This window comes from Lupinus angustifolius, unplaced genomic scaffold (assembly GCF_001865875.1).
Source record: "Lupinus angustifolius cultivar Tanjil unplaced genomic scaffold, LupAngTanjil_v1.0 Scaffold_1_654, whole genome shotgun sequence".
Lineage (NCBI taxonomy): Eukaryota > Viridiplantae > Streptophyta > Magnoliopsida > Fabales > Fabaceae > Lupinus > Lupinus angustifolius.
The window spans coordinates 12,871-18,451 of record NW_017715976.1 but is presented as its reverse complement, the minus strand read 5'-3'; the positions used below and the strand labels follow the sequence as shown (position 1 = coordinate 18,451).

The following is a 5,581-nucleotide window of genomic DNA, read 5'->3' as shown; positions in this document are numbered from 1 at the left end:
ATTAGAATTAGGTTCAATCAACTAGAATGTGTATTATCGATATAGGGGATCTTTCAATTGAAAAGATCCATAGACCTAAGNTTAATAATATTACTAATAATTTACCATTATTCAATTCGAATAGAAATAAAAAATATATATAATAAATTAAGGATTTTTGAAGATTCTATAAAAAATTAAAAAAGCGAAGGGGCAAGACATAAATTGGGTATATAAGATATTATAAGATATATAGAAGATAAGTTATTATTTTAAAAGTCTAAACGGCTCTTGTTCAATTCTCAAATCATTCAAAATCGTTTTCGAAAGAGACAAATTCAATTAAATATATATGAAAATAATTTGCGTCCAATAGGATTTGAACCTATACCAAAGGTTTAGAAGACCTCTGTCCTATCCATTAGACAATGGACGCTTTTTTTTCTTTAACTTTTAACTAAATTTTTTAAAAGTTGAAGAAAAAAATAATTCTATAGATATAGAATAATACTAATCCATATTATATATTCTAAATATTAAATAATATTTATTCAAAATTAAAAATAGAATAAATAATAGAATTCAAATGGAATTGAATATTAATAACTAAAAATAACTTAATAAATTCAAAAAAAGAATTAACTAATTGACGAAAAAATACATATTCATTCTATAATATAAAAAAAAAGGATAGATTCAAATAGAATAAAGATAGAGATAGGATATAAGCGGGTAGCGGGAATCGAACCCGCATCGTTAGCTTGGAAGGCTAGGGGTTATAGTCGACGTTGATTCAAAATTTTTAACGCCTCTAATTCAAAACCGAACGTGAAACTTTTGTTTCATTCGGCTCCTTTACGGAAGAAATTCAGAGATGGAAGACATCAACAAAAAAAAACGGACCCATAACATCTATGTCAGCCTTTCTGTATGAATACATTTTAAACACCTTGCTTTTTAGATGATCCCTATAGAAGAGGAGTATTCTAACAATCTTTTGTTTTTTCTAGTTACTTCGTTCTCTATTTCTATTTAAGAGAATCTTTAGGAAAAGAATAAAATTTCCATCGAGCTAAAAAAATGTTGATGTCTCTAGTAAACTAAAGTAATCGTTTAATAGCTATTTTGCTTCAATCTCTCCTATCCAAAACAAATCAAAAATTGAAGATTTAGTTACGATTAGAAATCCACTTTCTATATCTTTCTCCATGGATCCTTTACTCATACTCAAAAAATTTGGATTATGGATCCAATTCCAAAAAGTTATGTTTCATAATTTGTAAATTAAATTTGTCAATTTAGAATTTATTTTTTTGGATACAAATTACGATAATGTATATTTAATATTCCTCGAATCATTTGTTGAGAGGACTAAAGGAGTAAACTCCTTTAAGCAAGAAATAAAGTTTTTGCTCGGGATATGAATCAAACGAGGGATCCCTTAACTATTACGGAATCTATAGAACGAATCGCACTTTTACCACTAAACTATACCCGCTACAATGCAATTATTGCATATAAATGCACCTTTTGTCGAACAAGGGAATCAGTCATAATGAAGAACTAGGCTCATAAGCGTAATTAATTAAAAATAAGATAAAATAATTAGTAATAAAAATGAATTAAGAATACTATAAATAGGAGGAAATAATTAGAATGTTGACATGTTTTGTAAGGGGACCTCCTAATGAAATTAAGAAAAGAGAGCTAATTTCATTTTTTTGTTTTTGCAGAAGCTGAAGATGTTTTGTTTTGACAGATACAGATACATCTACATCTCGACAAAACTACTTAATCCATAACAAAAAATAGATTGTGTAAGAATCCACAGTTTCTTTTTTTAGATACTTTACTAGAAAAACGAAGGAGTAATAAAAAAATGACATTTTGATCTTAGGAATCTAAAAGTCTTTTTTTATTTATGTTTGATCATGTTTAAATAACAAGTATTTTTTTTTTTTTTTCAAATGAAATACATTCAACTAAATCTTTGTTTTCAAAGATTCGTGGTAACAAAAAGAGCCCAGCTAAGTATTGGCATGGACAGGCTCTGGTTGTATAAAAAGAAACTAAAAAAATGGAATAAATTCGATTATTATTTTCTTTTATATTTTTTATTTATATTTGTTTTTCCATTCTTTATTATATAATAAAGAATGAAAAAACAAATATAAATAAAAAAGAGATAAAAGATATAAAGAGCTCTTCAAAAAAGACCAACCTTTAATTTTTTGTTTATGCAATGTAACATAAACTTACTTCGTAATTCTTTTTTTTTAGTTGGGGAGAGATGGCTGAGTGGACTAAAGCGGCGGATTGCTAATCCGTTGTACGAATTTTTGTACCGAGGGTTCGAATCCCTCTCTTTCCGCGTTACTGACCACAATGTTTCAAATAACACAAATAACCGTGGACATCATTATTCCAACAAAGTTGGATATGGATTTATTCTCTATTCCTAATTTTTTTATGTAATATTAAAAAGACTGGAAAAAGTAGGCAAGGAATAAAACGTTTCCTATGTCTATCATACATGAATGGAAAAAATCCTCGGATAAAAATTCTTGTTATTTTAGGTTTAAGCCTGACGAGAATAATATTCTACAACCAGCAATTCATTTATTTTCAAACCAACCCATTTACTATCTATTATTTGATTGACTAATCCTTTATATTGGAATGGATGAAGAGTCAAATGGGCTGGCAACTCGTCACGAGGGGCTGAATCAAGATCATTTTGAATCAAAGCTCTAGATTTTGGTTCATCCTTCGTTGTAATGATATCTTGGGGTTTACAGCGATAACTTGGTATATTAACCATACGACCATTAACTAAAACATGTCTATGGTTAACTAATTGGCGGGCTTGAGGAATAGTCGAAACCATACCCAATCGAAAAAGTATGTTGTCCAAACGCATTTCAAGTAATTGTAGTAACACCTCACCTGTTGAACCCTTCGCTTTTCCGGCGATACGAACGTATTTAAGCAATTGTTGTTCTGTAAGACCATAATGAAAACGCAATTTTTGTTTTTCTTCTAAACGAATACGATATTGAGATTTTTTACTGGAGCGCGATTGGTTTCTAAGTTCGCTTCCGACTATAGCTGCGGGCCTTTTACTAGTTAGTCCTGGTAAAACTCCCAGACGGCGTATTTGTTTGAAACGAGGCCCTCTGTAACGTGACATAAAAACTCCTTTTGGAAATTAAAAATTTCAAAAATAGAAATTAAAACTAAACTAAATGATAAATCAAGGAAAATCTACTCAAATATTGTACTACAAAGAAGAATTAGATGAATACTATTAATATCCGAACCCTATTGTATATAGAAAATAAAAACGGGGAGGCGGTTCTTTTCGTGATTTGTTCTACAGAGATCCAACTCCCCCAATTTTTTTTTATTCCTAAAAAAAAAAAAATTATATAAAAAATCAAAACAAATAGAGAAAAGCCGGCTATCGGAATCGAACCGATGACCATCGCATTACAAATGCGATGCTCTAACCTCTGAGCTAAGCGGGCTCACAAAGCCAAAATTCCGCGTACATAGGAATTTTTTAAGCTAAGCTACTAAGCTACCGGGATCTTAGTTAGTTTTAGTTACTGTATTTTATATTTATATTAGAGTATCTTCTATTTATATAATATTATTTATATTATTTCATTTCTAATTTTTTAATACTATTCGAATTAGAAAAAAAACGTTCTAATTTCTTAGAATTTCGAATAATGAAGAATTGGATTACAGTAAACAGTAATTTATATTACACTATTCTTATACATTAAGATGAAATATGTATAATACATCGATTTCTATTCAAAATTAATAAGTGGATTTTTTATAAAAAAAAAAGAATCGACCGTTCGAGTATTCCAAATTGCATGAAAAAAGAATAGGGCAGGGACATATAAAAAGGATAGATATGTGGTATATTTCTAGGTATATTGAATTGCGAATACAGAAATAATAGAATCATTTTAGTTAGATTCTACCAAATATGAATATCCAATATCGATGAACGAGAATAAATAAAATAGGAGGAAACATCTTTCAATATAGGAATCGGTATCGAATCCATTCAACAGTTCTGGCATAATTCTCAGAATTTAACTGAAAAAAATCCTAGTGAGAATGAGATCCCAATCTAAAAAGAGGGGGGATATGGCGAAATTGGTAGACGCTACGGACTTAATTGGATTGAGCCTTGGTATGGAAACTTACCAAGTGATAACTTTCAAATTCAGAGAAACCCTGGAATTGACAATGGGCAATCCTGAGCCAAATCCCGTTTTTTCGCAAAAACAAAGAAAAGTTCAGAAAGCGAAAATAAAAAGGATAGGTGCAGAGACTCAATGGAAGCTGTTCTAACAAACGGAGTTGACGACATTTACTTTCGCGTTGGGTTAGGAAAGGAATCCTTTCATCGAAATTTTGTAAAGGATCAAGAATAAACGTATATACATATATACGTATATTTACGGAAATCTTATTTCAATTGATTAATAAAGACTGAAAATGTCTATTTATTGAAGGAGTAATTGAATATTGATTGATCAAATCATTCATTCCATGATAATCTGATAGATCTTTTTAAGAGCTGATTAATCAGACCAGAATAAAGATAGAGTCCCATTCTACATGTCAATACTGACAACAATGAAATTTAGAGTAAGAGGAAAATCCGTCGACTTTATAAATCGTGAGGGTTCAAATCCCTCTATCCCCAAAAGTCCGGGTTCACTCTCGAATTATTTCTCCTAAATTATCTTTTTTTTTATTCGTTATGTGTCTTATTCATTCAGTCCATTCTTTTACAAATGGATCTGAGTGGAATTTTTATTTTTTTTATTACAATCACAACACAAGTCTTTGAATATGTTTCTAATATATATATATATGAAACATACAATTTTTTTTATATTATATGATAAACAAACCTACAAACAAACATCTTATCCTTGAGCAATGAGCAAGCAAGCCTCATATTAATGATTAACAATACATAATGATTACTACTACTGAAAAAAAACAAAATTAAATTAAAAAATACAAAAGTATTTTTTATTTAGTTGACATAGATTCATTGACATATATTAAAGTAATCTCTTAAAATGGAGATGCTGCGCCAAGAATGGTCGGGATAGCTCAGCTGGTAGAGCAGAGGACTGAAAATCCTCGTGTCACCAGTTCAAATCTGGTTCCTGGCACATGATTAATTTGTGTATTAGTATCTATTCCCAAAATTCATAAAAATGAATTTTGGGAATAGATACATATTTGTTAGTGGTTTAGATCATTATACATATTTATCTATCTAGGTGTAAAGAAGAGCTGTATGTTCTATGTTCGAGGTCTATTCTATGTATATTCAAATGTATATCTAAAGTGTGTAAAAAATGAATTATTCGAGTTTGGTTCCTTTTTTTCGCCCCCAAAAACAAAAATAATTAGAATCCATCTAAGGAAGTTTAGGGGCGGGAAGAGTAGAAATGTATCTCAGATTGATGTTGATGTACACGTTACATAGTTCATGATGCAAAATTTTTTGAGTTCATCCTATCGGCTTAGCTCATCTGAAAGAAGTGAAGTATCGTTC

At 29.9% G+C, this 5,581-nt stretch overlaps 4 non-coding genes across 4 annotated transcripts; 2 read left to right on the top strand and 2 right to left on the bottom strand.

Annotated features, from left to right (window-relative positions):
* Window positions 1-343: 343 nt before the first annotated feature.
* Window positions 344-415, bottom strand: TRNAR-UCU. Its single transcript has one exon. It is a non-coding gene; the product is annotated as a tRNA-Arg (tRNA).
* A 1,848-nt stretch (window positions 416-2,263) lies between these two features.
* On the top strand, window positions 2,264-2,350 carry TRNAS-GCU. The gene has a single exon. It is a non-coding gene; the product is annotated as a tRNA-Ser (tRNA).
* Window positions 2,351-3,433: 1,083 nt separating this feature from the next.
* TRNAT-UGU lies at window positions 3,434-3,506 on the bottom strand. The gene has a single exon. It is a non-coding gene; the product is annotated as a tRNA-Thr (tRNA).
* Window positions 3,507-5,119: 1,613 nt separating this feature from the next.
* TRNAF-GAA lies at window positions 5,120-5,192 on the top strand. The gene has a single exon. It is a non-coding gene; the product is annotated as a tRNA-Phe (tRNA).
* Window positions 5,193-5,581: the final 389 nt, after the last annotated feature.